Genomic DNA, 6200 nt, shown 5'->3' with positions numbered 1-6200 from the left:
ATGGTCGACATGCTCGATCAAGGTACGGACGGCCAAACCGATGGACCCGAGAAGGCCAATTTACTTCTCTACCCTACAACGGGTAGTCCGACCTATCCGGCCAATCGAAGCCAAGATCGACATCCGACCGACGAACGACACGGCCTGGATAAACATTCAGAACACGACCCACCAAACAAAGGTGCTGAAGAAAGGTGTTCGACTCGGACATATGCAATATGCCGATGTCTATGAACCGGAAATTAATAACGAATTCGTCGAATGGGAACTCCCACACAGAGTGGCGAAGACTTGGCCCCCAACTCGGGAAGTGAAGCCAAAACCCCAGTTCGAAGTTTTCGAGGCAACAGGAGTCCGATCTCAACGGAAGGTCAAACTCATTCCTCGAGCCGTAACAATGGTAGAAGTCGTCCTGGACGTACCGGTATCCAAGGACCAAAAACTGATGTACCTCGGCGAATCTGACCCCAAACGAGACGGAGTCGAATTCATGGACGGCGTAACCAAGCATGACGGGAAGCGATTCACCGTCATGGTAGCAAACCACACTCATCGAGAGGTAACCTTACGCAAAGGTGCCCCGATGGGTCGAGCTGAAGCATTTACTATGATGACGGACGACCAGAAGGTCGAAGAGGCACGAGTCAACACGGCTGAAGTCGAGCAGGAAGACGCGGAATCCCAAGAGGAGCGACGAAGAATCATCGACTCCATGAACTTCGGTAAAAACTTAACCGACGAGCAACTAGCCAAACTGAAGGCCGTTGCATGGGACTACCGGACCGTATTTCCGACCTCGAAGAAACCTTACGGAGACGTCAAAGGGGTAACACATACCATTGACGTCCAAGGTGCACAGCCGATTAAGATGAACCCCACCAGGACAAGCTGGAAGGGACGTGAATTCATCCAAAAACACGTGCAAGAGATGCTCGACCAAGGAGTCATCGAACCGTCATCGGCTGCATGGAGCTTCCCCGTCGTCTTAGCCGCGAAACGGAACGGAGACGGCACGGTAGGAACACGCTTCTGCATCAACTATATTAAGTTGAATGCCGTCACAAAGAAGAACAACTACCCACTACCAAACCCGGACGAGCTACTGGACCGATGCGCCGGAATGGAGTATTACGGCAAGGTAGACTGTCAGTCCGGCTTTTGGCAAATTCCCATGGATGAACAGTCCAAGGACTACACGACCTTCGTAACACCCGAAGGCATGTGGCGATTTAACCGTATGCCGTTTGGAGTCTGCAACGGACCAGCAACTTTCCAAATGCATATGGACAAGATCACGGCATCAGCTCGGAAGAAGGGTGTGTTAGCCTACATTGACGATATCATCTTCTTCGGCAAAACGTTCGAAGACTTCCTTGAGGCTTTCCGAGCAACCCTCGAATGCCTCCGCGATGCTGGATTTACGGTCAAACCCTCCAAATGCGAGGTCGGAACGGACAGACTGCTGTTCCTGGGACATGTTCTTAGTAAAAACGGAGTCCAGACCGATGACGAGAAAGTGGCCTGTATCGCAGAACAAAGCTGCCCGAGAACTGAACGGCAACTTAGGTCGTTCCTCGGATTGGCCAACTACTACCGGAAATTCATCCGAGGATACGCTCAGAAAACTTCAAAAATGTACGAGCTCCTCCGGAAGGATAAGAATATCAAGCTCGATTGGACGGAAGCCCACACGGCTGAGTTCAACGACATTAAGAAGGCGCTAACCGAAGCACCTGTACTGGCGAAGTTGGCGAAGAAGACCGTCATCGAATGTGACGCAAGCGGAGCCGGACTTGGCGCGGTGATCTCACAAGACGATCACCCAATCGCCTACGCCAGTAGAGTCCTACGTGGACCGGAACTCAACTATGGAGTTACCGAATGGGAATGCTTGGCCGTGGTATGGGCCGTGCAGAAATTCAAGCACTTCATCGACCACGGACCATTCACCGTAAGAACGGATCACCGAGCATTGCAGAACCTGCTCCGATGCGAGTCAAACCGACCCGGCATCAACCCTCGACTAACGAGATGGGCACTGGCTTTACAAGGACGGGACATAACCATCGAGTATAAGCCAGGAGTTTTCTGCGACAATGCGGACGCCCTGTCGAGATGGCCACTCGAACGTAGTGATGACAAAGATCAACACGAAGAGTTGGACCAAGTCCCCAACTTCGAGGACTTCAAGGACGAAATCAAGGTCTGCACAATACGGACTCTTAGACGTCTGAAGGCAAATGCCTCAAAGAAAAGGAAGAAGGATCTGAAGGAACCACCAAAAATCCCCCCTCCACCGGTTCTCCCCGGATGCAATGTCATAACCGACTGGGATGACTTGAGTACCACAGAGGTCCGAGTCATCAACATACCAGCACCGGAGACACCGGAACCGACCGTTCGGACCGTCAACACGGCGGAAGACGACGAGTTGGAAGTCGAGGAGACACTCCCACCTCCACCCGAACCGAACTTGGAACTTCGGAAAGCGCAGTTACGAGACCCGCAGCTACGCAAAATCATTGACAAACTGGAAAATCCAGAAAAACTCGACCACAAGTCGAAACATCTGGAACATTACCAGATGGCGCAAGGAGTACTGTACAGACTGAAGACGATCAACACAAAGTTGGAACGTTGCTTCGTCGTACCACTCTTCATGCGCAACCAAATCATTCGATCGCTCCACGATGGAAAAACCGGAAACCACTTCGGTAGGGAGAAAACGATCGAGGCGTTGAAGTTGCGCTATTTTTGGAATAGGATGAATACCGACGCCATCGCCTACATCGAGAAATGCCGACAGTGCATCATGGCGAACAAACAACGATGCCCACCACCGGGTAAACTTCAAAAGACAGAAGTCGGTGAAGCCTGGTATCGCATCTATGCGGACTTCAAAGGTTTTCTTCCTCGAACGGAGACGAAGGGATACCAGTACATCGCAGTGGTAACCGACCAGCTGACGAAATTCACCGTAGCTCGGGCAACGAAGACGAATACCGCGAGGGAATTCGAACGGTTCTTCGTCAAGGACGTCCTCCTAAAGTACGGAATGCCGACCTTCATCCACTCGGACAGAGGGACTCACTTTACGGCGAAGACGTTCGCTAAGGTCGCACGGATCTTCGGAATCCAACATACGCTCGGAACTGCCCACCATCCGGAAGGACAAGGACAAGTTGAACGGCAAATGCAAACGATTTGGGACGGAATAAGGAAGTTCTGCGATGTAAAAGACGGACACCGATGGCACAGAGCCTTGGATTATGTCGTCTGCGGAATGAACCGAGCCGTCCATGCCGCGACTAAGTTCTCACCATTCTACATGATGTATGGTCGAGAGATGACCATGCCACAGGACATAGTGGCTGGAACGAATACACCGGAAACCTTCACGGATAAGGAACAATATATCCGACGGATAAAAGAACGACTTCAGCGCTCGCACGAGATTGCTCGCATCAACATTGATGAAGCATTCGAACGGAATGCCGAGCACTACAACAAGAAGAAGTCGAATCCGACCTTCAAACCGAGGGACAAGGTAACGGTGGAATTCCCGACCAAGGACCCGACTCGGAAGGAACGCTATGACGGAGTTTGGACGGTCATCAACTATGTTGGCCCAAACAACTTGCTCCTCCGATGCGAAGACGGACGTGAAGATACGGTAGCCGTCGACCGAGTTAAACATTGCCGAGTCGAGACAAGTCGACCAGCAACTCGGTCAACCGGCCCAGTAGCCGACCCGACAGAAGGGAAAGCTACTCGGAAGCCGAAGAAGAAAATGGAAGAAACCGTCGAAAATCCTTCGAATCCGACCAACGATGCGGATAAAACCGAACCGAAGGTGAGGAACAAGCGAGGTCGACCTCGGAAGAAACCTCCGACCGACTTCGAGACACCGGCACTGAAGGAACTTCAGAAGCAAGATGTGATAGCTGCCGATCCAGCACCAACCTCGGAGGAAGTCGACGAGCACAAAGCTCAGCCGACCACCGAGCAGCCGAAGAAGTCGGATGATAAGTCGGAAACGCCGGTCCAGCCAGCCAACCAACTAACAGGGGAACCGAAGTCGGCAACAAAACCAACTCGGAAGAAGAGGACGGTAAAGCGAACCGACCCGTCGGCACCGACCACAGAGGCCGTTGTAGCCGACTCGGCAGTCCAACCGACCAAGCCAAAGCGCAAGTATACGAAGCGGAAGGTCGACTTACCTAGTACATCGGCGCCGACCATGGAAGTCGTAGCAGCCGACCAGGCAGTCGAACCGACTAAGCCGAAGCGGAAGTACGGTACAGTCAAGAAACCGAAGCTAACGGCACAACAGATGCTGGAGGAAACTGAGGTCGCTGAAGATGAAGCCCATAAGGAAATCCTTGAACGAATTACCGAAGGACGGGCGGACTCGGAGAAACCAGTCAAAACAGCAAAACTCAAGACACCCAAAACAGCAGTCACAACAGAACAGACTCAGTCATAGGGCCATAGGCGTAAAACTTAGAATAAGTTTTAGGTAGCTTAACAGTAGCTAGATATAGATGGACCTTTGGTGTCGAAATGGAACCTCTTCAGTTGACCGGAACATCTTCAGTTGAATGTACGGGAGTTGGTAGAATTCTAACGCGCCGTATTTCCTTTCCTTGACAGCAGGCAACAATGTCAGGCCGTCACCGACACGACCCACCTTCCAGCGAATCAAATAGCGGACGTAGTGGCAGCGGATCGAACCGATCACAGCCCTACCCGACTTCTTACACGAGTCATCGCTCGACATCGCGATCGGATAATTCGCGGTCGGCCTACCGAGCGGCGTTACTAGGTCAACTCTCCTTCAACGAAACACGCTTGAACCAAGCTAACAACTTGCTTTACGAAAGGGAACAGCAATCCCTCCGAATCTGCCAACAGGCAGTAGCTCGAAATGTGGCCCAGAGACTGGGAGACCCAGAAACAGACCCTTTCTCGATAACCACACAGGTTGTCGTACCGACGTCCCAGCCAACTCCGTCGACTTCGGCAGGCCAACAAGTGCCTGGCCGAACACCGTCGTTGGAGATCGGAAAACTCCGTATCCAAAAGGAGGATGCGATGAAGGAGGCAGTTAAACTCAGAATGAGTTACTCAAGAATCCCCCATGCATCGGAGAACTACTCGGCCGAGATAAGACGGATCGAGCGGGAAGAACGACAATTAACCGACTCAGCGGCTCACCTGGAAAGGAAGATACGAGCCGAGGAACGAAACTTGCGCTCGTCCGGAGTCTCAGCACCGACCACACAGGCGGTGATTGATGAGAGTAATCCGACTAGCCCGGCTGGACGCCCTAGCGCAGAAACTTGGGGAGCCACTCCATGAGATAAATGCGACGAAGGAACGCCTGGCCACCCTCGACCCGGCAAGGAACATTACTCTCAAGCCGTCCAGGGCAATCTTGAACTGATTGACCACTGGACAAAAGAAATATATGGAGAAGGAGAACGAAATCCGAGCACTCCAACCGACGACGACCCAACCAGCGGCCGTCCCGACAGAGTCAACCCCTGACAATGATAGCGGTGAATGTCAAACCGGATGCGCCACCAATAATGGTACCGGCCCCCAACCAACCCGATACAGCAGGTCCCACAAGGACCACCTGTACTGCCGCTCCCAACACTGCAGGAGCTACGGGCATTTCTACGAATGGCTGGAATAGTCGTGGAACGAATGGGCGCGGTTACGGAGGATACACAGGCCAGAACTCCCGAATGGCAAGCCCTCGAACATAACGGGAAGGTCATTCGTGACTACATGGCAGGACTCCAGTCGTACTTGACTACCGGACTGCCAGCAACTACGGCAGAACTGATCGTTATCCGAACAAGGATACAGAACGCGCAAAACCGAATCGACCGTCATCACCACCTGACCCAAAATTTGGAAGCAGCGGAACGGAGGTCGTCAGCCGTACCAACCCCTCAGATAACGGATGTACGGGCCGCCATAGAGGTCGGAAATCGAATCCTCGACGGCATAAGGATGACGCAGGGTGGAGATTTACCAGCTATCGCCAACAGAGCTCAGATAGTTAATGACCTCCACCGAAGCTTGCGCATCGCCCGCCAATTACTCGAACTACGAGACGGGATAACGACAGATGACCAAGCCGTCCGACTTAACATGCATTACCGAAGGATTCAACAGATAATCCAGAG

The sequence above is a fragment of the Paramacrobiotus metropolitanus genome, unplaced genomic scaffold, assembly GCF_019649055.1.
Source record: "Paramacrobiotus metropolitanus isolate TYO unplaced genomic scaffold, Prichtersi_v1.0 Parri_scaffold0000359, whole genome shotgun sequence".
NCBI lineage: Eukaryota > Metazoa > Tardigrada > Eutardigrada > Parachela > Macrobiotidae > Paramacrobiotus > Paramacrobiotus metropolitanus.
The sequence above is the reverse complement of the archived record's forward strand: the minus strand, read 5'-3'. Positions refer to the sequence as shown.